The sequence below is a fragment of the Glycine soja genome, chromosome 15 (genome assembly GCF_004193775.1).
Source record: "Glycine soja cultivar W05 chromosome 15, ASM419377v2, whole genome shotgun sequence".
Lineage (NCBI taxonomy): Eukaryota > Viridiplantae > Streptophyta > Magnoliopsida > Fabales > Fabaceae > Glycine > Glycine soja.
The window spans coordinates 31,476,281-31,503,584 of NC_041016.1; positions in this window are offsets into that span (position 1 = coordinate 31,476,281).

Here is a 27,304-nt window from a genome sequence, read left to right on the forward strand (position 1 = left end):
TGGATTTACACCTAAAATTCCACCGAATCAAAATTTGACTCCTCAACACCCAATTTTGCCCTAGAAATGGCTCTTGGTTCACTTTGGTCATTTGTTTTTCTCCCTAGCATAGTCCAAGCTTTCTCATAAGTCCTAAATGACATTTCAAGCTAGAATTAACTCACTTTAACCTCCATTTACCACAGAATCCAGATTTAACCTTCCAACTCTCAAAGCCTCACTCTTTTTCCACTCAACACACCACATTCTCACTTTCTAACCCTAGATTAATTCTACCCTTCATCTCTAACAGTTTTCCATAAGCAATTTCAGCACATGAACATCACAAGCATCATCATAAAAACCCTAAAACAGAATGGGTATGTTTAACTCATCCAAACATGGCAAGTTCATCATGCTTTCCACAAATTTCTTCACAAATAATCATCATAAAGCAGAAACCTAGCAAGACTACCCATCATATCTCCCAAAACCCCATACCCACGAAAATCAAAGGAGAAAGAAGTCCACCCAAACCTGAAATTTTGAAGTCTCACTCGTAGACACGCACTTCACGACTTCGAAAATGCCCTCCTTTCGCGATTTGGAGCAAAAATGAGCACCAAAGGTTGAAGCTTTGTTGGGCAACAATGGTGGATGAAGAAAAGAAGAAGAAGGCTGCGTGAGAGAGACGGAGAGCTTCTGAAATTTTCTGTTTTGCTGAGTGAGGAGAGAGAACAGCTTTTTGGTTTTAAATAAAAGGGTTTTCTCTTTTCTTATTATTTTATTCAAGCTATGCCACATGTCTCCATTTGAGTGGAGCAAGAAGGGCCCACTTTCTCTTTTGATTGTGACTCATACTCAGCCACAAACAGCGAGAAAAACCTGACCTTTGAAACGCTAAAATCCTGCCTCGGTTTGCGTGCCGTTTCTCTGGTTCCAGTTCCTCGCGTTTCTCTGCGTCCGTCGGGGCCAGTTTTCGAAAGTAAGCAATATATATATCAAAACGCTCAGAATAAAACCCCGAGCGTGGTTCAGAGGTTGGTTTCGTTAAATTTTAAGTCGCACGCAAAACGATTATTTTTAGACTAATTAATTAAGAATTAACCCATAACCTCCCAGTTATGGACTCCTCTTCCTTAATTAGCCTAACCCGCGTATCTTGCCCCCACTATTCCTACTTCTACCAAGAACATATAGGCATATACACTGAATAATATTCATATATATGTAATCATTCAAAATACATCGTTTTCAAAAATTCCGGGTAGAAATTTCCAGGATGTCACAATACTCCCACCCTTTTAGGAATTTCGTCCCCGAAATTAACTACTCTATGAATAAACTTGGGTACAATTCTCTCATCCTATCTTCCAACTCCCAGGTAGAATCACCCTCATCGTTTCCCCACTGCACCTTTACCAACACGATCTCTTTTCCTCTCAAAGACTTCATTCTTCGGTCAGTGATCTTCTGAGGTTGTGCTTTATAGGTGAGGTTATCCTTCACCTGTACCTCGTCCACTGCAAGTATATGTGATGGATCTGGGTTGTACCGTCTCAGTTGAGAGACATGGAACACAGGATGCAAATTTGATAAACTCGGAGGTAAGGCGATATGATAAGCTACAGGCCCAATCTTCTTCAAGATCTGATACGGACCTAGATACTTGGGTGTCAACTTCCTAGCCTTGAGAGCTCTTCCGACTCCGGTTACGGGAGAAACCTTCAAAAACACATGTTCTCCTTCCTGAAAATCTAGTGGCTTCCTCCTTCTATCATAATAGCTCTTCTGCCTATCCTGAGATGTTTTTATCTTCTCTCGAATCAACTTCACTTGTTCGTTAATCTGTTGTAGCATTTCAGGTCTAAGAAGTACTGCTTCTCCATCATCATACCAACAAATGGGAGTTTTGCACTTTCGTCCATATAGAGCTTCAAAAGGAGCCATACCAATACTGGCTTGGTAGCTATTGTTGTAAGTAAACTCAATCAATGGCAAACAATCCATCCAGCTACCTTGTTGCTCTATAATACACGCCCGAAGTAGATCTTCTAGAGTTTGGATGGTTCGTTCAGTCTGACCATCTGTTTGAGGATGATAAGCTGAACTAAGCTTCAGCTTTGTCCCCAAGGCTTCATGTAGACTCGTCCAAAATCGTGAAGTGAACCTCGGATCCCTGTCTGACACAATACTAGAAGGAATTCCATGCAACTTTACTACTTCCTTGATGTACAACTCCACTAGCTTCTCCATTCTATACTTCATATTCACCGGAATAAAATGAGCATATTTGGTGAGTCGATCTACTATGACCCACACAGCATCATGTCCACGACTAGTCTTGGGTAAACTAGATACAAAATCCATAGATATGCTCTCCCATTTCCATTCCGGAATTTCCAATGGCTTCAATTCTCCTTATGGTCGCTGGTGCTCAGTCTTAGCCTTTTGACATGTCAAACATCTTGCTACATATTCAGCTACATCTTTCTTCATGCCATGCCACCAAAAACTTCTCTTCAAATCTTGGTACATCTTAGTCATTCCTGGATGGAAACTAAGACGAATTTTATGCGCTTCTTCCAAGATCTTAACTTTCAATTCATTTAAAGATGGCACACATATCCTCCCCTTGAATCTAATTAACCCGGTTGTGTCCTTCTCAAACTCTACATCCTTATCCCCCATTACCTTGCCTTGCAAAAGCGGGTCATCCTCTTGAGCCTTGCGTATGTGATCTACGAATTCATTGGTGATCTGCAATGCTCCCACAAATAAGCTCTTGGGTCGTACCTCGATTGCTAGATTCAAATCTCGGAACTCCTCTATCAATCTCTGCTCCAAACTCATCATAGTCGCAACATGTAAAGATTTCCGGCTTAGCGCATCGGCTACTACATTAGCCTTTCCTGGATGGTAGGAAAGTCCAAAATCATAATCCTTGAGGAACTCCATCCATCTTCGTTGCCTCATATTGAGTTCCTTCTGATCGAACAAGTATTTGAGACTCTTGTGATCACTGAAAACTTCAAAACGAGTACCGTACAAATAATGCCTCCAAATCTTTAAAGCAAAGACCACCGCTGCTAGTTCCAAGTCATGGGTCAGATAGTTAACTTCATGAGGACGTAATTGACGTGAAGCATAAGCCACTACTCTTCCCTCTTGCATCAACACACACCCCAAGCCTTGCCCGCTTGCATTGCAATACACTTCAAATGTCCTCTTAGGGTTGGGCAAAATTAACACTGGAGCTGTCGTCAACCGCCTCTTCAACTCTTGGAAACTTTGATCACACTTCTCATTCCAGACAAACTTCTCATTCTTACGAGTCAACTTAGTTAGGGGCAATGCCAATTTAGAAAATCCCTCAATGAATTTTCTATAATAGCCAGCCAACCCCAAGAAGCTTCGAACCTCCGTTGGAGTTGTCGGTTGTTGCCACTCCATAACCGACTCCACCTTGTTCGGATCCACTGCAACCCCGTCCTTAGAAATCACGTGCCCCAAGAACTGCACCTTCTCCAACCAAAAGTCACATTTCGAAAATTTGGCGAACAACTTCCTATCCCTCAGGATATGCAACACAATCCTCAAGTGCTTCTCATGCTCCTCCTTATTCCTCGAATACACTAGGATATCATCAATAAACACAACCACGAACTGATCCAAGTAATCATGGAATATACGGTTCATATAGTCCATGAAAATAGCCGGAGCATTAGTCACTTCAAATGGCATGACTAAATACTCATAGTGCCCATACCGAGTCCGAAACGCAGTCTTTGGGATATCTTCCTTCTTAACTCGGATTTGATGATACCCCAATCGCAAATCTATCTTTGAAAATACCGTCGCTCCCCTCAATTGGTCAATCAAATCATCTATCCTTGGTAGAGGATATTTGTTCTTGATAGTGACCTTGTTTAACTGCCGATAGTCTACACACATCCTCATACTTCCATCCTTCTTTTTAACCAACATGACCGGCGCTCCCCATGGTGATGCGCTTGGACGAACAAATTGTTTGCTCAAAAGGTCCTGCACTTGTGCCTTCACCTCTGCTAGTTCTACCAGAGACATTCTATAAGGTGCGATCGACACTGGATTCGCCCCAGGCACCAAGTCAATAATGAATTCCACTTCTCTCTCAGGTGGCAATTCACAAATGTCGTCAGGAAAAACTTCTGGAAATTCCGACACCACCGGTATACTACTAACTTCAGCGTCCTCTTCCACATACATAGAGAACAACACCATGTAAGCTCGAACATCCCCCGTTCCTTCGTTGGCCACATCCCTTTCAAAGATTCACTTGGAACTACATCTCCACCAAACACTAGCATCTTCTCCTTGCAGTCTAGAAAGATATGGTTAGTAGATAACCAATCCATCCCCAAGATCACATCTAGGTGAGCTAAAGGTAGGCAAATCAAATCCGCCATAAAAGATCGACCCTCAACAATTATAGGACACTTCAAACACACCCGAGAGGTGGTTACAGGCTCGCTCATCGGAGTAGACACCACCATGTCATATGGCAACTCTGTCGCACATAACCCACCCCTCTCTACACATGCATGAGATATGAAAGAATGTGTGGCACCTGAATCATAAAGTACATCTAGTAGTTTATCAGCAATCAAACACTTACCCCGTATCAAATCGTCGGAGGCAGTCGCTTCTGAACCACTCATAGCAAATACTCGAGAGGGTACTTTTGGTCTTCCACCACTAGTGTTGTTGTTGCTAACATTACCGCTCCTTGTGGAATTAGCAGGTCCACGATTGACGGTGTTGGAATTGGCAGTTATCGTCGGTCTCCCGGTCACCCTACATTCTCGAGCATAGTGGCCCACCTTGCCACAAACATAACAACGGTTCTCCTGCGTCTGCTGGAGCTGTGGGCAATTCCTCTTAAGATGCGGTCCCCCACACTGAAAGCACTGTACCCCAGGCCCCCTTGACTGGCTCATGTTGGAGGTAGCCATAGGTTGCTTCCCCTTGTTGCTAGCATACGGCTTCATCCTCTTATTACTATTCCCCCTAAAAGGATGGTTTCTCTGAGGTCCTCCAACGCCTCTAGCTTGCCTCTCTTTCATCTTATCTTCAAAAATCCTGCACTTTGTTACCAGCTGGTTAAAATCCGTGATCTGCATGTAGCTAACCGCCTGTTGGATCTCCAACCGAAGCCCATTCTCAAACTGAGCACATAGATCTTCCTCATTCCGAGCATCTTGGTATTGAGGCCAATACTGCAGAAGCTCATTAAACTTAGTCGTGTACTCCCCAACAGACATGTTTCCTTGCTTCAAATCCATAAATTCCCTCGCCTTCCGCTTCCTGAGATCTCGCGGAAAGTAATTCTCCAGGAATTTGTCCTTGAAGGCATTCCAAGGAATCACGCCTCCAGGTGTAACAAATGAAGGCTTCACGAACTTCCACCAATTCTCGGCCTCTCCTTGGAGCATAAACGTCGCATAAAGGACCTTATGCTCCTCAAGGCAACCCATCGCCTCAAAAATCTTCTCCGTCTCAGCTAACCACAACCTAGCACCTTCCGGATCATAGTCCCCACTGAACTTTGGCGGGTGGTTCTTACGAAAAGCCATGAGTCCCCGATACTCTGCCGGCTCCACATCACGTTCCTGCACTAGAGTTTCTAGCACAGCGGTGATGCGGTCGAGGACATCACGGTTCTGATCCCTACCACGTCCTGCCATACTTAACCTGTAGGGAAGTTATTAGTACCCAAGAAATCCTAATGAGAGAGTGTACCACACAGGCTATGACAGTTATAACAACATCCTTCTCTTTATACATACTTATACACACAACAATCCTATGAATCAGTCACACATCCATGCTCAAGACAAGAAGGCAGAAATACACACAATGTGTGACTTGATGTCACTCCCCGAAACCTACTCCCAAGTTTCAGAGATACACAGCATTCACACAGCAAGACCATAAACAGGTTCACTAGAATCCAACTTTTGCTCTGATACCACCAATTGTGGCGCCCCCCAAAATAATGACTGGTTTAATATTAATGATTTAAATAACAAAAACCATGGTAATTTTTTTTTTCTTCTTTTCCCTTTTCATATCTTTCTCTTTTTCACAATAACTAGGTGTAGAAGGAAAATCCTCACTATAAAGTCCTGAATGGCCAGTTCACAACTCTATTCGGAGTCATTTCTTTCTTACCGCTCATAATTCTCTAAATAATTTTGCTGTTTCAAAAGGAAGAATATACCAGCCATTACCTTAGGTCGTCACGTGAAAATAAAAGAATAAAATACGGTCGATAAACTCTTTTACAAATAATGTTGCTAATGCTTTCTTTTCAAATAACAAGATCGATCATAAATGCATTCATCATTTAAAGCTGTCCAAAATATGGGAGTTTTACAAAATATATATAGTGTCATCCAGAGCAAAGGTGTCCACAGTGGTGGCTTCAGCCACAGGTATACAATCATCAAATTCCTATACATCAGGTCTACCCATACAAAAACAAAAGAGTAAACCTAATAGTCAGTCCTAGATACACCCACCCTCAAAAAGTATATAAAAACTAGTCCATGGAACTGTCCACTATGATGAAGAGCCTCCACTGGTCGCCATCTCTCTCGGGCCACTATCCTCCGTAGAGTCTGCCTCAGATGCCGACATGACTTCCTCGGGAGAATCCACCTCAGGAATTGGGTCTTCATCGCCCTCTAGAAAGTCAAGAGCATCCACAGCAGGCTCAGGAGGTAGCTCCTCGGGATCCTCCTCAGGGTCTTCCTCGGACGACGTTACCTCAATCACTTGGACGGGCTCCACTAGACGATATGGTGTAGGCGTGGGTAGTATCCACTCCACCGTGCGCTGAAGCGTCTGTGCAGGTTCATCTGGATGCACCAAAGAAGTCGCCGTAAATCGAATAGTGCCCCGAAATCGGCACCTCGTGTTGCCTTCGAGGGTCTCCCAGGCTCCCTCTAGGCACTCCATCTCTACTCGATCATGGATTAGCTGCGCCGCCATCACGATCTACAAGGAAGAAAAGAAAGGGGTAGACTCTTTCACAAGAATCTAACTATGCCGCCACACCAATTCGTCTCATAACCATTACATGCAAGAAAAAGGGGTATTTTAAGGCTTTTCATCTCTGGTAATCGATTACACAGCCTTGGTAATCGATTACCAGAGGCTAAACTCGAATTACACAACCTCAGGACATGAAATATGCAAAAATGCACTGTGTAATCGATTACACATACCTGGTAATCGATTACCAGTGACTCATCCCTCTGTGTAATCAATTACACAGGCTGGTAATCGATTACCGGAGGCCTCCACAATGTTACAGTCCCCTTTCTAAGCCTGGTAATCGATTACACCCCCTTGGTAATCGATTACCAGAAGCCCTCATGGCTTCCTGATCTCGTTTTCAAGCCTGGTAATCGATTACACCCCTTGGTAATCGATTACCAGAGACCATCTTAGCCTCATGTCTTCATTTTAAAGCCTTGTAATCGATTACCCACCCTTGGTAATCGATTACCAGAGGCCACAACCCATATATCACACAAAATTCACAGCTGGCCAGCCACCACAAGCCTCCTTACTTTGTGGTCTTTGTTCCTTTTATCTGTTCACTGCCAGGAGCTCGCCTGTTTAGGTACATCACAGGTTCTCACTGACCGACTATGCCCGGGTTGGGTCGGGATTGGTCAAGCTTGGTTTTGGGCAATAGCACCCCACCTGACGTCCCCAAGGTCTCCTGACCCCGGCGACATATCTCCAGGTACCACTCTGTGGTCAACGAATAAAAGCAGGAAGTTTCACCCTTCTACACTTCCTCATCACAAGCTTGTAGGATTATGGGGTACCCATCACGTGTGGTACTAGGTGGCGGTCGGGCGATGGTGCACAACAAGTTTTCCACATCCACAAAGCGTGCATAAACCCACCATCCCCTGTTGCCCACCTCCAACTGAGCTCACGTACTCCCACGTAGCCCATACCCCCGTTTCTCTCAACACCGGGTCCCCATCAATCCTCCCAAGCTTCCCCAACATCAAAGTAATACAACATTCAAACAGCACAAGCTATCACAGCCAAGCAAAACAGGGCAAAGGCAGAAAACTCTGCCCAAAACACCAACCAAAACACAGCTTTCCTCACTTAAAGACCCCAGTAACAATTCCTTCGTTCTGGTTCATTAGCCGTTGGATCGACTCGAAAATTTTACTGGAAGTCTCTAGTACATAAGCCTACATTTTGACCGTTGGGATCTACTAGCAAACATCCAGAACTCATTCTGCACTACTCTTTCCACAGCCAATCACACACAAGCATTTTTCTGCACAAAGCCAAAATCCTGCTGCACCTATTTTGACAGCAAAATTCTGCATAAGTGCAGATTTCGAAAATCACCCTTCCTCTCATCCAATCTTGCCCAAATCAAATCCTACAAGTCCCAAATCATGTATCAATCATGTCTAAACCAAAGTCAAGCTTTAAAGCACAGCAACACAGAATCTAGGTGTCCAACACCCCTCAATTCAATGGGTTTTCTAGGTTTGAAAAGTGAAATTGAGAATGAGGTAAATTTAGAGCAAACTCTCGCCTCACACAAGTCTATAACATCGATCTAAACTTGCTCAAACTGGATTTACACCTAAAATTCCACCGAATCAAAATTTGACTCCTCAACACCCAATTATGCCACATGTCTCCATTTGAGTGGAGCAAGAAGGACCCACTTTCTCTTTTGATTGTGACTCATACTCAGCCACAAACAGCGAGAAAAACCTGACCTTTGAAATGCTAAAATCCTGCCTCGGTTTGCATGCCGTTTTTTCTGGTTCCAGTTCCTCGCGTTTCTCTGCGTCCGTCGGGGCCAGTTTTCGAAAGTAAGCAATATATATATATATATCAAAACGCTCAGAATAAAACCTCGAGCGTGGTTCAGAGGTTGGTTTCGTTAAATTTTAAGTCGCACGCAAAACGATGATTTTTAGACTAATTATTTAAGAATTAACCCATAACCTCCCAGTTATGGACTCCTCTTCCTTAATTAGCCTAACCCGCGTATCTTGCCGCCACTATTCCTACTTCTACCAAGAACATATAGGCATATACACTGAATAATATTCATATATATATAATCATTCAAAATACATCGTTTTCAAAAATTCCGGGTAGAAATTTCCAGGATGTCACACACCGTGTTTGAGCCTTAAGCGGACCCAGAGGCAGATCAAAAGTTCTCACCCATCGATGTTTTTAAACAAAAAAAAAAGGAGGGACAAATCCTAGAATTTCAATGGATTGGTTAAACATCAAACGACTCCATGGACGTCACTCCAAAATGGTCAAGTGACTAAATCAAAACAGAACATACACTCTAAGGGAGTTCCCGGAGAGATTTGCAAAAGATAGATAAGGTTGCATGAACTATCACCTCTTTCAAAAGGACAGTCAATCTGTGTTTTCCAAAAAAAAATTAAATCAAAATCAAAATCATAAAATAGGGAAAGAATGTCATGAACATTGTACAACTTTCCGTTGCATTGCATTGTTTCGTATGAAGTCCGCATTTACCAAATTTCATGACAAAGGTTGCATGCATCTGCATCCCTAAAAAATCATGTTAACTGCATAGATTTCCTACATCTAATGTCCAATCTTTTGAATTTGGGATGATCGGCCCTCTCGATGAGTCAATCTCTCACATTCTCATAAGGGTGGACCCTTGGGTACACGCCCTCACCTTCAAAGGGCTGTACACCCTTACCTTCAGAGGACTATACGTCCTCACCTTTAGAGGACTGCACGTCCTCACCTTCAGAGGGTTGCACGCCCTCATCTTCAAAGGGCGACACATCCTCAACTTCAGAGGGCTGCACGCCCTCGCCTTTAGAGGGCTACGCATCCTCATTTTCAGTGTGCTCCATATCCACACCTTAAGAGAATTTAAGGTCCTTTTCCCTTAGATGCTTAACCGAGACTTGCGCTCCCGGTTAAGGGGCCAGTAGTTTCCTTTTATTAGTTCCTGGGCCACCCCCTGATATTGGAGGGCAACCAACTGTGCGAGCACAACCAGAGAGGGAGGCTATCACACAGCTACTATACATATCGGGGCAAGATTTCACCCGTGCTGCTGCAAAGAGACAAGTGTGGATCATGCGCGCCAACATGACCACTCTTACACAGATATAGATGACGTTGCTACTTAGCAACATTCTGCCCAACGACCGCAATGCCGATCTCCCCCTATGGAAGTATCAGTTGGTCTGTGTCGTTCAGACATAGGTAAGTATGCATGTGGCTAAACTGATTTATGATGCCATCCACTATTTGCAGGGATCGTGCCTACAAGACACCCAGTGGACCCGGAGAAGTCCAACAGGGCCCTGGGGTTTCCAGCTCTAGTTACGGGCCTATGTCAGTCCTACAGGGTGCCCGTCCCCCCCAGCAAGGTCATGCCATCATGACATAGGTAAGTATGCACATTGCTCAATTGATTTCTGATGTCTCTATTGTTTGTAGGGATCACGCCCGCAAGACACCCTGTGGACCCGGAGAAGTCCAACAGGGTCCTGGGGTTTCCAGCTCTGGTTACGGGCCTCTGTCAGTCCTACAGGGTGCCCGTCCCCCCCAACAAGGTCATGCCATCATGACATAGGTAAGTATGCACTTCTCTCAACTGATTTCTGATGCCATCTATTGTTTGCAGGGATCGCGCCCGCAAGACACCCAGTGGACCCGAAGAAGTCCAACAGGGTCCTAGGGTTTCCAGCTCTGATTACGGGCCTCTGTCAGTTCTACGGAGTGCCCGTCGCCCCCAACAAGTTCATCAGGCCCCCTATTAATCGGGCTTTTATCAAGAAGTACTGCACCCCCAGGCAAGTGCAGGGCGAGACACCATAGCAGCCTAGGGATGGCAAGCAACGGGTAACAAATGCACTGCCACCACCTCTAGAGTTCACCTCAGCTCATCCATAAAAGGTTAGAGCGCTGCCTACGACAAATGGCCGACCAATAGGCGACCAAGTCCAAAGCCAAAGGTAAGCAAAGTACTAGGTCCGTGACCGACAAGTCATAAGGCGTCTAGCTCAAGACGTTAAAGAAGCGCTACTAGGAGGCAACCTAGTACCCTTTAAATTTTTGCTTGTTATTTGATCACCCTTTGTTTCTCAAGTCATAGTAAGACACACCTAGTTGCTCATGATCCTAGGAACTTAAATAAAACAAGCGCAAGCTCAAAAGGTAGTCATAAAATATATGTATGTGTGTTTAGGTAGTGAAAATACCTTAGATATGCATGTATATAGCAAAAATACCTCACAAAATATATGTATGTATGTTTAGGTAGCAAGATACCTTGGATATGCATGTATATAGTAAAAATACCTCACAAAAATATACACATGTTTAGGTAGCAAAATACCTCATGAAAAAAAAACAAAAAAACAAAAAAACAAAAACAAAAACAAACAAAAACAAAAACAAACAAGAACAAAAAATATATCTTTCAGCTGAAAAGCCAACATGCTTTTGAGAAGAGATAACTTCCAACTTTTCTTTGGGAAAAAAAAAAAATTCTGATCATAACTAGTTTTGAAAGAAAATGTGTGTAATACACCTGAAGGGTGAATGCTGTGAAAATTTTCCCAAACGCCCAAAAGGGACTCGAATGAATGCATAAATTGATAAAGGAGCATATTTTGGAAACGCTGGGTTGACTTAAATAGGGAAAATGAATCCTGAGCCCTAGTGTCACATGACCATAAAAACTTAATGCTTGAGTGTCCACATGGGTGCATGCATGATCAGTTTTGCATAAAATTTCCTAATCATCATTGTTGCATGTGTATCATGGAAATAATGTGGGACATCCCCTTTATCCCCGAACCGCTAGCCAAACCCTGACATATATCATGACCAGCTGTTCTACAAGCCTTGAGCCAAAATCCCAACTTATCATAAACCTTGACCCAGGGTGAGAATGTCAATCCTTGCCCTCGGAAGAAAACAAAAAAACAAAGAAAAGGAAAATTCCAATCAAAGATGGGAGAAAGCAAAAAAAGAAAGAAAGTTCCCGATCAAAGATCGGAAGAAAACAGAAGAAATATGCAGAAAGGTCTTTGGGCCAGACAATATCTGAACAATATAGAATTGTCACCAAGTAAACAAGAAAAGAAAGAAAACCACGACTTGAAGTTGTCCCCTCCCTTTGATTGCCAACCAAAGGGAAAGGGAAAAGGGAAAAACACTCAAAGCCAAATTCCCCACCAAAAAAAAAACCATTCCCAAGAAAAAGTCCCATTGATCCATGATCACACATGTAATCTTTGATTTGATAGGAAATGATTTGCAAAATCAAGTCATGACATATCTATGGTTCGGAATTAGGATGAAACACTTACCTATGTGAGATTGATACACTTTGAGTGATTTTCTTCTATTTTTGTTGAACCCAGTGCTTCCTCTAAATGGTCATTTAGAAATGAAATGCTAACATCCAAAATCTCATTTACGGTTATGAGAAAATTTCATCAGTATACTCTTCTTCCCCGATAGACACATTGTTTTTCATCCAAAAAGCATATGTTGCTCTGATCAATTGGAAGTTTTGTCTTTTTACTAAAGCATGTTCGCATTTTAGTGAAGAAAACACCGAGACTATTTTTAGTCTCACAGTTATCAAGAACTACGTAGGTCTGAGTTCCTCATCACAAATTGAGGATACGTAGGAGCAAAAGCCCTGCTTTTTGTCGACCACCCCACCTTTTGTTACCGTGACCCAAGAGTCTGGTGGCATGCGGAGCCACATGACCAGGGGATCCCCAGATTCATATTCTCTTTTATGTTTCCTCTTTATCTATTACATATTATTTTATAACTTGAGGGACTAACGTTTGTTTTGTTTTTTCGATTGTCTTTTGTTTTGTGCATACATTTTGTTTGGACTGTTGCATTAGTGCTTACTTCGTTATTGTCGATAATGTTTGTTGAAATTCCGGAACCTTGTAGAGTTCTCCTATAGGAACATCGTCCTAAAATAAAACGAACAAAATCATAAATGGAAAAAGAAAGAGGCGTTGTGAACAAATGTCATATCTATAAAGAAAAGAAAAGAGTTTTTGTATGTAAAAAGTGTATCGAAAGATTTTGTGTGTGTAAATAATGCGTGAAAAGAAATTCTTGTGTGTGAGCAATAAGTGTATATAAAGAAGTTTTTGTATAAACCACGAGTTGTATGTTGAAAAAAGAAAAAGAAATCTTTGAACAGGAATAGAGTTTTTATATAGATCGTGTTGATATAAAGAGAAAGAGTTTTTAATGCGTGTGTATGCAGAAAAAGTTTGTCGTGTATAGGAATGTAGGTGTACAAAGAAAAGCTTTTCTCATAGCTGGCGATGGATGTATAGTTTTTGCAAACCTAAAAAAAATGAAAAAAAAAGAAAAAGAAAGAAAGACCTCGAAGGTCGGCATGTTATGATCATAGGAAGCATAAATCATTCATAGAGAGCAAGCATATCTTTTGGAAACAAAAGACTGACGCTAAGAGTTTATTTTCCGGAATAATCGAAATAAGAATGGATGGATTCATTGAACCGATGAAAGGACATAATTTGGAAATATTGGGTCTACTTGTGTAAATCCCAAGCCTTAGTATCACAATGCCATAAACTGGATGCTTGAGTACCCACCTAGCTGTATGCATGACTAATTTTTCACGTTGTTTCCAAATCATCATTGTTACACGTGCCTTGTGGAAATGATATGGAAGTTTAACCCGAAACCGACACCCTGACACATGAATCTGTTTTGCCCCAAATATCAAAGTCGGGCACGCACGATGAAAAGACCATTTTGAGACACAACCTTAAGCTACTTTGAACCTTGACCTGTGAAGAGAATCCTCATCCTTTCCCCGAAGAAAAAGGACAGCATGATCTCATCAAGGGAGAGCGAATAACGAATGCTAAAATCCGAATTCCCAATCAAAGTTCGGAAGAAAATGAAAAGAAAGAAAAGGAAGAAATGAAAAGAAAGAAAAGAAAAGGAAAAGAAGGATCCCCGAAAGATAGGAAGTAAAAAGGAAAAGATCGGAGGAAAACAGAATATTTCTCGATCAATAAATGGAAAGCAAGAAAGAGGACAGAAGATCTTCGAACCAAATAAATTTTCGGCGAGGTAAATAACCGCCGGCAAAGGGAAAACCCATTTTTAAAGTGGTTCTTCCTTTGGGATTGCCATTCAAAGTCACTCTCGACTGGCTATATCCCGCCCCACATAAACAAAGAGGAAAACACCGAAACACCCAGCTTCCTCTCCAAAACACTACCTTCGAGAAAATCCTATTGATCTGTGATCGTGCGTGTGATCTTTTGGTTCGATAGGAAATCATGTGCAAAATAAAGTCATGGTGCAGTTATGGTTTAGGATTAGGGTGAAACACTTGCCTATTTGAGTTTTTATACACTATGAGTGATTTTATTCCCAGTTTCAGTTTGACCCGACGTTTCCCCTGAATGTTCATTTAAAAGCTAAATGTTGACATCTTGCCCTTCATTTTCGGTTACAAGGAAAATTACTTTTGGCACGGGTATATTGTTTCTCTAAGATATGGTGCTCTCGCGAATGATTTATTTTTCCTTGCTAAAGCATGTTTGCCTTTTTAGGTGAAAAAATCTGGTGGACCATTCGGTCCTGCAAACAAATCTTATTCGGAGTCCCATGAATTGATTGTCTAGCGCTGTTCATGCATCCTCCACCATCGAGTCTGAAGCCCCACGAATTGATTGTCTAGCGTTGTTCGTCTATCCTCCACCCTCAAATCTTATCCGGAGCCCCATGAATTGCTTGTCATTCATGCATCCTCCACCATCGAGTCTGGAGTCCCCCGAATTGATTGCCTAGCACTGTTCGTCTATCCTCCACCCTCAAATCTTATCCGGAGCCCCATGAATTTCTTGTCATTCATGCATCCTCCACCATCGAGTCTGGAGCCCCACGAATTGATTGCCTAGCATTGTTCGTCTATCCTCCACCCTCAAATCTTATCCGGAGCCCCATGAATTGATTGTCATTCATGCATCCTCCACCATCGAGTTCAGAGCCCCACGAATTGATTACCTAGCACTGTTCGTGTATCCTCCACCATCCTATTCGGAGCCCCATGAATTGATTGCCTAGCGTTGTTCATGCATCCTCTGTTATCAAGCACGGAGCCTCCGGGGACTGGAAAATATGATTTTTTGTTATTTTCCCGATCAATTCCTTCGCCAAACATGTGTATACATATATATTATGTTATTGGTGTCTTTAGTTTGTGTTTGTTTTGTGTTGTGCAGAGAAAGAAGAAAGAGAGACGGGAGTCGTCATAGACTAATCACGGAGAGAGCGAAGACGAACGAAATCAGTGTTTTATCTTTGCTTTCCTCTTATCTCCGATAAAAAGTAAGTAAAGAGGGGCAATTGTCATACCCTAATTTCGTCCGGGAACCATTGTTTGATGGCATGCAACCTTTTTTTGACCGCTTTGAGGTACTTGGCACCCTTTGTTGCACAATACGTGAAGTTCCGAGACATGCTGGAAATCAAAAGGAAGCATTGTTACGCAATCCGTGAAATTCTGTAACATGCCAGAAATCAAAAGGAAGTATTGTTACGCAATTTGTGAGTTTCCGTAATATTCCGAAAGCTAAAAATAGGAGTAATTACATGACCCGTAAGGTTCTGTAACCTTACGGAAAGAAAACAAGTATCGTTACGAAATTCGTAAAGTTTCGTAATGTTACGGAAAAAGAATCACCAAAAAAAAAAAGCAAGGGGTGTATTTAGTAAAAAAAAAAGGGGTGCAAATAGTAACTAGGCCTACTTGGGCCTTCCAGGATGTTCCTCCAGAAGGCGGTTGCTTCTGGAGGAAGCAACCTGGCTCGCCTGGGTGAGCTGACGTCGCCTGGGCGAGCTGGGTGGCAAGCTCCTCCCCTATTTTCCTATAAATAGAGGGAGGAGTGAAGGTGAAAGGGGTTCAGCCCTTCTGGTACTTCGTAATCACTTAAAATTAGTGAGGAAAATTGTTTCCATGAAGAAAATCCAAGTCAAGGCGCTTCCGTAACGTTTCTGTAACGTTTTCGTGGGTGATTTCGCGAAGATTTTCAACTGTTCTTCGTCGTTCGTCGTTTGTTCTTCGTCGTTCTTCGGTCTTCAACCGGTAAGTTCCCGAAATCGAACTTTTTAATTCATTCTATGTACCCTTGGTGGTCCCCATTTGTTTCGCGTACTTTTATTTTCGTTTCATTTACTTTCCGTACCCCCTTTTGACGTGCTTTAGTCATTTACTTAAGTCATCTTCTCGCCTAATCAAAAATAAAATAAATTTCCACCGATCATTTGAATTGTAATATCCGTTAATTTCTGTTAAAGTGAAATCCGACCGTTCGGTCATGCCTTAACCATGTTGGAAAACAAAAAGAGGTAAAATAATAATATAATAATCAAAAAATATCTTTTAGTAAAATAAACCAAAAAAAATCAATCAGACGTTTCTCTTTGGGATTTCTCTTTCTTAATTGAATTGACTAATAACTAAAGTGAAACTAAGGCTAAAATCAACTCGCAAAGTCAAGCTCGTCCGCAAAAAATCACTAAAAAGGATTTTAAGGTTTGATACCTCAGTTTTTCTCACCAAGTAAAAATGGATCATTTGGAGGTCCAACGCCTTCAAAGGACCACCTTCCAAGTAAAAAGAATTGCTTGATTCGCCCTTTAAAGAAAGAACTACGTAGGTCTGATTTCCTCTTCGATGGAGGCTACATAGGAGCAAGAGCCCCGCTTTTGTCGACCTCAAAAATAAAAAAGAAATAAAAGTTTAGATACACAATTTCACACAATTCTAATTTAAGGTTGTTGTCCTTTGGGACAAACGTGAGAGGTGTTAATACCTTCCTCAAACGTAAATACAACTCCCGAATCTGGAATATTCTTCATGACCGATTCCTTCGGTTTTTCCGATATTTTCCACAAATAAACATTGGTGGCGAGTCACTAGAGCCATGAGCAAAAGGCTCCAAGAGGATTGGGCTAGAGCTGCTGAAGAAGGCCTTAGGGTTCTCATGAGCCTCAGGATAGATTTCTGAGCCCATGGGCCAAGGTTGGGTCCAATTATCTTTGTACATATTACACTAGGATGTCATTATATTTGGTCCTTGTATTTAGAACTCCATAATGTAGGTAGGGTACCCTAGAAATATAGGATTTTTCAGCCCTTGTATTTTAGGGCACCGAGACTTGTTTTTGTAATAGGGGTAGTTTTGTCATTTCACATGCACTAAGTGAATATTTGATGTGTGTTGGGAAATAAATTTAATTGAATTGGTAGAAGCCCAATCCAATTAAATTTTAGAGGGGGAGGTGAGCATTTGCTTACTACACCCCATTGCTTCATCATATAGTCACACTTTTTGCATGTCCTTCATGCTTTACATGCCTCATGACACCTAAGCACACTTAGTGGAGAATCTTGGAATTGATCTTGGATTAGTGGGCTGAACCATAACTAAAATTCACTAATCATAATTAGTGAAATTTTGGCTCCAAAGTTTGGCTCCACAAATTCAATTTCAAATTCAAATTTCCCTCCAATTTTGTGTGACACTTAGGCTATAAATAGAGGTCATGTGTGTTCATTTTTTGGAACTTTTATCATTTGAAAATTAAACTTCAGATTTCAGAGCTCTCTTAGAGCACAAAATTTCATGCTCTTCTCTCCCTCTCCTTTCATTCATCTCCTTCTTCCTCCAAGCTCTTATCCATGGCCTCCTACGGTGGTGAGCTTCTTCTAGACTCATCTTCTCCTTGAAGTGGCGTCTCCTCTCTCTCTCTCTTCCTTCTCCATTCCGCTGCCATTCATCTTCCAAGAAGCAAAGGAATCCATTGATGAAGAAGATCCTAGGCCTACAAGCTCCAATGGAGCTTACATCATATGTGTGTCTTAATGCGATCCTGGGTTGAGTTTAGTCTTACAAGAGGAATCTGTGAATGATGCTTGATCAAGATTAGGCTAAACTATCATGAGGAATCGGGGTTTAGTATCTCAGGAGACACCATAAGAACACATGAGCATTGTTAGATAGAGAATATCTTTTTAGCATCTGGCACCTATTATGAAGGCCAACATGTTCTCTACTTGTTTTTACACATCATTTCTCTCGCGTGATTTTCTTTTTTTTTTGCATAGATAGTTTATACACCTATTCATATTCACACTTACCTTTACACACCTGACATCTATTTGCTGAAATAGCTTACCAAATAACACAAGTTCCCCGAGATTTTGATACTCGGTTCTTACCATTTTATACTACTTGTGCAATCCGGTGCACTTTCCAGAAGCCGAACACTTAGCGCTACCATCCAACCACTAGTCAAGGGTCCAAGCGCTTAGCTCGAGCAAGGGCTTTCTTAGCACGTGAAGACTTGGCGCTGAGTGCGAGAGGTGCGCTTAGCGAGTGAACAACTGAAAGATTTTTCTAAGTTCTTTTTTTGTTCACCTCTTCACCAAATTTTATGAACCTCCTTTTTCAATATTAATCATGCTAAAATCAGACACAATCATAAGCAATCAACTACACTCAATGCAAACAAAACAAAATTAAAAATAAATGACTGGGTTGCCTCCTAGCAAGCGCTTGTTTAACGTCATTAGCTTGACGCATTGTTCTGTTATCTTGGATCAATCTTGGTTCTCTCTTTCAGAACCTTCTCATCCAACTCCTTCACCTGTAAGCAGGCATCCTGGTCCAGCAGTTCTCTTCCTTCATTAAATAGATCAAAGTTGATTTGTTGGTTTTCAAGACTCATTTCTAACTTTTTCTTCCCCATGTCCACCACATAGCTTGCAGTAGACATAAATGGACATCCCAAAATAACAGGAATATCTGCATCTTCCTTAATGCCAATTACAACAAAATCAGTAGGAAAATAAGATGTTTTACTCGAACCAGAACATCTTCAATCACTCCATAGGGTCTGGTGATAGAGCGATCTGCTAAATGTAAAGTCATCCTAGTAGGCATTATCTCCAACTCCCCAAGTTTCTGGCACATGGAAAGCGGCATCAAATTAATATTGGCTCCTAAATCAAGCCTTGCCTACTGAAACTTCACCTATAGAACAAGGTATAGTGACATTGCCTGGATCCTTATGTTTTGGTGGAAGGATTCGTTGAATTACAGCGCTGCAGTTTCCCTCCAAGACTATGGTGTCACTATCAATATACTTGTTCTTCTTAGTTAGCATATCTTTTAGAAATTTAGCATAGAGCGGCATCTGCTGTAGAGCTTCTCCAAAGGGCATGGTAATTTTTAGCTTCTTGAAAATATCCAAAAATCAAGCTAGATGTCTTTCTTTATTCTTCCTAGAAGGTACCAAAGGATATGGTACTTCTTTCCCTTCAGCTGGAGATGCTTCTCTCTTTTTCTCTCTAGCATACTCACAATTGCTTTTCTTCTTTTCTCTCTTTTTCTTTTTCATTTTTCTCATTTTTTCTTTTTCTTTTTCTTGTTCTTTTTCTTTTTCTTCCTTCTCACTTATTTCTTGTTCAGTCAAATTTACTGTTGTCTCCTTCTTCTACCCATCTTCTACCTCCATTTCTTCCTCATATTCATTCAGGGGTTCTACCACCGGATCAATTGTTGGGTCAGTTACCAGCTGTTGTTTCTCTGCACCTATTCCTTTCTCACGTTCATTCATGGTGGCCAATCTGCTTCTAGTCATAACAGCCTTGCACTCCTCCTTAGGATTCTTCTCAGTGTTAGCTCCAAAGCTGCTTGATGGACAATCTGCCAGTTGTTTTGCCAATTGTCCCACCTGGACTTCCAGATTCTTAATGGCTGACTATGTGCTCTTTTTATTTGACATTGATACTTGCATGAACTAAGCAAGAGTCTCTTCCAGCTTTGTTGTTTGATCAGAGAGACTAGGCCCTTGTTGAGGTGGCCTATTTGATGGACCACCATGGTCTTTATTAAACTGATTTCCAGGGTGATTTCTCCATTGTCCTTGTTGTGAATGATACTGCTGGCCATATTGAAATCCAGAATGCCCACCTGCATTAAAATTTTGTCTTGGCTGGTTCCCCATATAGTTGCCAACCCAATTACATTCTGGACAACCTTCACCCTCTTCTATTTTGTAGGTTGCATGTTGTGTTATATGTGGGGGAGCACATGATTCTGGCTGCTGCATGCCCATAGAAGATACAACACATGAAGTGAACTACATGAGGAACCAGCCAAGACCAAACTTTAATGCATGTGGGTATTCTGGATTTCAACATGGCTAGCAATATAATCAGCAACAGGGACAATGGAGAACTCACCTTGGTAATCAGTTCAATAAAGACCAAGGTTGGCCATCTAACAGGCCACAGCAACAAGGGCCTAGTCTCTATGACTAAATGACGAAGCTGGAAGAGACTCTTGCTTGGTTCATGCAAGTATCCATGTCCAATCAAAAGAGCACAGAGTCAACCATCAAGAATCTAGAAGTCCAGGTGGGACAATTGGCAAAACAACTGGTAGACCGACCGTCAAGCAGCTTTGGAGCCAACATAGAGAAGAATCTGAAGGAGGACTGCAAGGCTGTTATGACTAGAAGAAAAATGGTGAGCATGAATGAAGGTGAGAAGAGGATATGTGAAGAAAAACAACAGCCGGTGACTGAACCAGAAATTGACCCAGTGGTGGAACCTTTGAGTGAGACTGAGGAAGAAGTGGAAGCAGAAGATGATCAGTAGAAGGAAATACCAATAATAGTGAGTGAAAAAGAAATAAGTGAGAAGGAAAAGAAAGAGAGAAAGAAAAAGAAAATGAAAAAATGAGAAAAAAGAAAAAGAAAGAAAGAAAGAAAAAGAAAATGAAAAAAAATGAGAAAAAAGAAAAAGAAAGAAAATAAGAGAAGAAAAAGACCAAGAGTGAGTGTGCTAGAGAGAAAAAGATAGAAGCATCTCCAGCTGAAGGGAAAGAAGTACCATATCCCTTAGTACCTTCTAGGAAGGACAAAGAAAGACATCTAGCTAGATTTCTGGATATTTTCAAGAAGCTAGAAATTACCATGCCCTTTGGAGAAGCTCTACAGCATATGTCGCTCTATGCTAAATTTCTGAAAGATATGCTAACTCAGAAGAACAAGTACATCCATAGTGACACCATAGTTGTGGAGGGGAACTGCAGTGTCGTAATTCAACGCATACTTCCACCAAAACATAAGGATCCAGGCAGCGTCACTGTACCTTGTTCTATAGATGAAGTTTTTGTTGGCAAGGCTCTTATTGATTTGGGAGCCATTATTAATTTGATGTCGCTTTCCATGTGTTGGAGGCTTAGAGAGTTGGAGATAATGCCGACTAGGATGACTTTACAGTTAACAGATTGCTCCATCACCAGACCCTATGGAGTAATAGAGGATGTTTTGGTTGGGGTCAAACACTTTATCTTTCCTGCTGACTTTGTGGTAATGGACATAGAGAAAGATACAGATATTCCCTTAATTTTGGGATGTCCATTTATGGCTACTACAAGTTGTGTAGTAGACATGGGAAAGATGAAGCTAGAAATGGGTATTGAAGACCAAAAGATTAGCTTTGAGCTATTTGATGAAGAAAGGACATTGTTGGACCAGAATGTTTGTCTAGAGGTGAAGGAGAGCGAAGAGAAGGTTCTGAAGGAGAGAACCAAGACTGATTCGGGCTGACAAAGACTTATGCATCAAGCTAGTGAAGTTAAAAGAGCACTTCCTGGGAGGCAACCCAACTTATTTTATTCTTTTCTTGTTTTCATTTTCATTATTTGAACATTTAACTTTAATTGTGGGAATATATTTCAGCATGCATTGCATTGACAAAAGGGGTTTCAAAAGCTTTCTTGAGCTATGGACTAAAAAGTTAACTTAGAAAATTTTCAGAAGTCCATTTGCTAAGCGTAGCCCTTACGCTAAGCGAAATTCTCTACAGGCGCTAAGCAAGTTGTCCTTGCACTAAGCGCCTTAACCCCTAATCATTGGCTATAGTGGTCTCGCTAAGCGTGTGCTCCGCGCTAAGCCTAAAAACTTCTCTAGATTTCAATTCTTTCGAATTGGGCTTCGCACAGCCGCTCGCTAAGCAAGCAAACCTTTCTGGAATTGAATTTATGAGAATTACGCTAAGCGAGCTCGCTTAGCGAGACCCACTCTCTGCATTTAAGTAGCAATTTATTCGCTAAGCGCGGCCATTGCCTACTAAGTGCGAGTTGCAGGCCAATCAGATCTGCGGAACCCGCTAAGCACGTATCTTCGCACTAAGCCCAAAAACTTCTCTGGAATTTTAAATCTTTGAATTGGGCTTAGCGAGCAGATTCGCAAAGCGTGCATGTTTAAAAACTCAAACGTCACTTTGGGCTCGCTTAGCAAGTCTACACGCTAAGCGAGAGAATCAAAATTTGCAGAATGTAAGGAGGTGTAACTGCCTTTGGCAGTTACCACCCCACTCTCTTCAGCATCTCCTCCTTCCCTACATTTTTCTACACCTTGCTTTCATTTCCAAATTGCCTGTAGTTTTTTCTTCCTTTGCACACTTAATCTCAGCAATTCAAGTAAGTGTTTCAACCTTGTCCTTATTTTCTTAAAAGTTTTAAACTTTAGGTTAGTTGACTTAGCTACTGTTTAGGTTTAGATCGTTGTCTTGATTCATGCTTTTAGCTTAGTTGCTAGTTAGAGTAGAGGTTAGGGTTTTATTATGTATACAATGTGCTTGTTTTTCTTAGGTTTAGATGGCTTAATAGAGGCCTAATTGAGGGGTTAAGAAAGCCCCTATTTTTCTGGAAATCGCGATGAGTGCGCTAAGCGAGTTCATCATTTCTGTTGAACATTTAGATTTCCAGATGAACTCGCTAAGCATGACCCTATCCCGCTAAGCACGTTCATCTTCTCTGGTTGAAAGTTCAATTGCTTATGAACTCGCTAAGCGCATCTATGCGCTAAGCAAGTAATGTGTTCTCCAACACTTAGAAATTTCTGTGTTTTGTTGTGCGCTAAGCGTGCCCTGTCACGCTAAGTGCAATTATCTCTCTGTTTTTCTATTTGTTGGCTCGCTAAGCTAGTGTTGTTCAGTAGAGTAGTCGCCCTAAGTGCGCCATGCCGCGCTAAGCGCAAATCCTTATCTGTTTTGAAAATTTATGGAATTGGGCTTAGCGAGCCTGCTCGCTAAGCCAATTCTGCAGAAAAAATTGGATATGTGTTCACTCGCTAAGCACATGGCTATCACACTTAGCGCATGAGTAGTTTTTCCTAAGGCGGGCTAAGCGAGTCTCTTGCGCTAAGTGCCCAGACTGATTTTCAGTTTTATTTTCTGCTTTTTAAATTGAATAATTTTTTGTCTAATCTTGTGTTTTGATTTTTTTGTGTTGCAGATGGCTCCCCATAAGAGAAAAGCGACAACTTCATTGTCCCACGCCAGTTATGACTCATCCAGATTTGTATCAAGGGATGCTTGGGACCATTACGCAGATAACATCCTCAGCCAGAACATTCTGCCGGAGAGGAATGTGAAGCTATACAATATTGAGTTTGATGACTTCAGAAGAGAAGTCGAGAGGAGGAACTGGCACAGGGAGCTCACTAATTTTTCTAAAGGAAGCATAGATGTGGCAGTTGTTAAAGAATTTTATGCAAACCTATATGTCCCTAAGGACAAAGAACCAAAACAAGTTAGGGTTTGAGGGCACCTGATTAAGTTCGATGTGGACTCCCTCAACACCTTCTTAAAGACTCTAGTGGTCTTGGAGCAAGGGGAGAGCTTACCTTCTTACTCTAGGTTCTATAGGTTGAGGCTAGACCCTCAAGAGCTGGCAGCCCAGCTGTGTATCCCTGGAAGGGGATTTGTTCTTAACGCCGAGGGATTGCCATGGAAGCTCTTGAGGAAGGATCTTACAAATCTAGCGCAGACCTGGAGTGTTTTATCTTATTCTAACCTAGCCTTAACTTCACATACCTCTTATCTTAATCTTGACAAGGCTAGGTTAGTTTATGGGCTAGTAATGAAGATGGACATGAATATAGGAGCACTTATATCTAGACAGATCTCGCTCATTGCTCAGTCCAACTCCTCGAGGCTTGGATTTCCAGCCCTCATCATTGCCTTGTGCAAGGCCCGAGGAGTCACCTCAGATTCTCTCACTTATGAGTCACTCAGCCCAGCCATTAATTTGGCTTATATTAAGAAGAATTGTTGGAACCTGGATGACCCTTCAGTCACTTTTCCAAGGACCCAAAAATCCAGGGCTAGAAGATTTAAGGCCCCATGTCCTTCAGCTGCCCCTACTCCCCTTACTTCTGGTCCCTCTACTTCTGCTCTCCCTTCAGCACCAGCAGCCCCAGTTCTTCCATGTCCCTCCGCTCAGAGCTCAAAGCCTTTCATGTCTATGTTGTAGAGCCTGCACCAGGGCCAACTCCTAATTATGCAGAGCTTGCAGGATGTGGTCCAGCAGCGACCAGTTATGAGCATGAAGGAGTTTCTACAGAAGGTTGCCTGGCCAGGAGTCTAGCCTTCTCCTTTGGGAGGGGGTGAGGCCTCCGCAGCCCAGGAACCTCAGCCAGACCAGGAGGATGACTCTTCTGAAGCCACTCCCACTCCACCTAAGCCATTTATTTTTTAGGATGATCCAGTGACCGTAGAGGGTGCTCAGCAGGCATCTCTAGCAGGCACTCCTACACTGGACTTGAATGAGGAGGCCATGGATTAGGACCCACCATCACCATAGGACCAGGATTACTGACAGGATTTTTATTTCCCTACTTTTTGAACAGTTTTAATATCATCTCGTCTTTAGTATATTTTATAATTTAGATTTATGTTTATGTTTCACTCTTTAAATTTTAGTTTATAGTTTTTATTTTGGTTGATAGCTTGTATAAAGCTTGATTGAACAGTGCACTTATATTATCCAGTGGTTTGATGCTTGGTTTTGAAATTCAGTGTTTGTTGATTGGTTTGAAGTTATTGATTGCGTGATTTGAGTGAATTGGAATGCGTAAATCATATTTTTTGAATAAGTGTGCAGTGATTAGAAGAGAAAGAACATGGATTAGGATCATGACTAAAAATGTTAGTCAGTTTGATAGTTTGATTGTGAAGGTACTCATTAGCCACAACCCGGTGAGAGTGTGATCTTTAATTGTGAGAGAACGACTAGCATTAAGTAATGGTTTTTGCATGAATCTCTGAATATGGAATGAATGCATGAGTTTGAAGAGGATGAAGGCCATGTTTTGATTGAATGAGCCACTTAGCTAAAAAGCTTACCTTGTGAATGAATGACATATCCTTTGCACCCATTTTGAACTGAAAGTATGATCGTTTGATTGAACCTTGAGCCTATACAGTTTATTTCTTTCTGTCTTGTCTTAGGTTGTAGGAGAGCATCATTCATAAAAGGATATTATGGTTCAAAGCAAATTTGCCCCAAACTGGGTGAAAGCTTCCAATGGTAAGGAAATAATAGCACACACAGTAAGTAATAAGTAGATAAAAAAATATTTGTTTGTAAGTATCTTAAATAAAATGTGTGTGCTGTTAAATGAGAAAAATAAAAGCTTAGTACTTAAAGGAATGTAATAGAAGTTGGGAATAATTATTGAAAGGGTTAATCTAAGGATGAATGCTCTCCTAGAACCTAAGCTTTTGCATCCTAGAAAAATCATGATTTGTTGCTGCCTAGCCTCATTACAAGCCTAGTAAAGTCCTTTGGATTCTGTTTGTGTGTTCTTGACTGTATGAGATGAGATGAAGTGCAAATATTGAGACTTATGTTGGTTGTTGATTGATGGATAACCTAAACACTTGTGCTTGAGTCAAACAGTGACCGTGAGGCTTTAGGTGATGATCCTTCCTTGATATCTCTCATTCTTACTAGCTTATTTCAGTTGTGTTTCTTAATAATCATGTTCATATCTTTTAGAAGATGCATGTCATGTGAGAAGTTGTTGATTGAAGCATTGTATGTCATTCATATCATGTGATTTAATTCTTTGGAATAAAAACCATGTGAATAACCACTGTGATTTTGTCACTTGAGGACAAGTGAACTGTTCTTTCTTTGCTTGAGGGCAAGCAAAACTATAAATTTTGGGAAGTTTGTTAGTTGTCTTTTACGACTAACTTTTGTATAGAAAAGTTTTCCAAAATGTATATAAATCTCCCAATTTATGGTTATTTTTGGTAGAATTGTAAATATTTCTAGTTTAGTTTTCATATGTGCTCAATAGAAGCCTTCCTTATGAATTTAATGTAAATTTCACCTCAATTTCAGGTAAAAAGGAGAAAATTATGAAGGTACAAAAGTTGTTGTCTTGCTAAGCCTGAACCATGCGCTTAGCAAGACCAAACCGCTAAGCGAGATAGCATTGGCTTAGCGATTGAGGTTAAGCATGAAGAGAGTTCTTCCGCGCCAGCACGCGCCCAGCGCGTATACAATTTTATCATGTTTTAAGTATGCTTATTTTTTTTAAGCTTACCCTTGTGTGTGGCACATGTGATTGTAATTGTGATGATCTCAAACTTCGTATTCATAGGAGCAGATGGTAGGAGGTGGATCCTTTCTTCAGAGGCATCATGGATGGGCATGCTTTGACATGAAGATGTGGTCATTCTTGTGTTGTTCTTCATTATTTTTATGTATAGTGTTGATTGGCTTAGGATTTAGGTAGTTTATCTTTATAGAGTTGTCATGTAATGTTTTATTTTTGGAGTTGTGCATTTTAACCTTTGGCCTTAGAAATGCAAAAAGTTTACAAGTATTTCATAATCAAATTAATTAAGGAGTTTTAAATGAATTAAAATAAAGTTTTACGCTTATAGTTTATAGTTTCATGTAATAGAAATGGATTGTTACGAGATTAGGATGTTAGGTCTACAAATAGGAAGTTTTGATATGAGAAGAATTATCCAACCTAAACACTATCCTCAGTGAGAGAGAGGACCATGTGAAGAGAAAGTTTGTAAGTTTGTCCAACTTATCTCAAAAACTTGTAAAGTTGTGAATGTAGAGAGGAGAGTCCAAACCATGTCAAACAAATATATATTGCATAAAAAGATATATTTAATTTCATTAAAATGATATTTTTAATCCTTTATTACTTGAAGGAATATGCATTGACCAAACTAAAAAGTTTCCCCCCAAAATTAAGGTTATTTTTGTAATTACAATAGCAACATATAATGTAGCATTTAAATCATGATATATCAATTATATATTTATTGTAAATAAAATTACTTGAATTG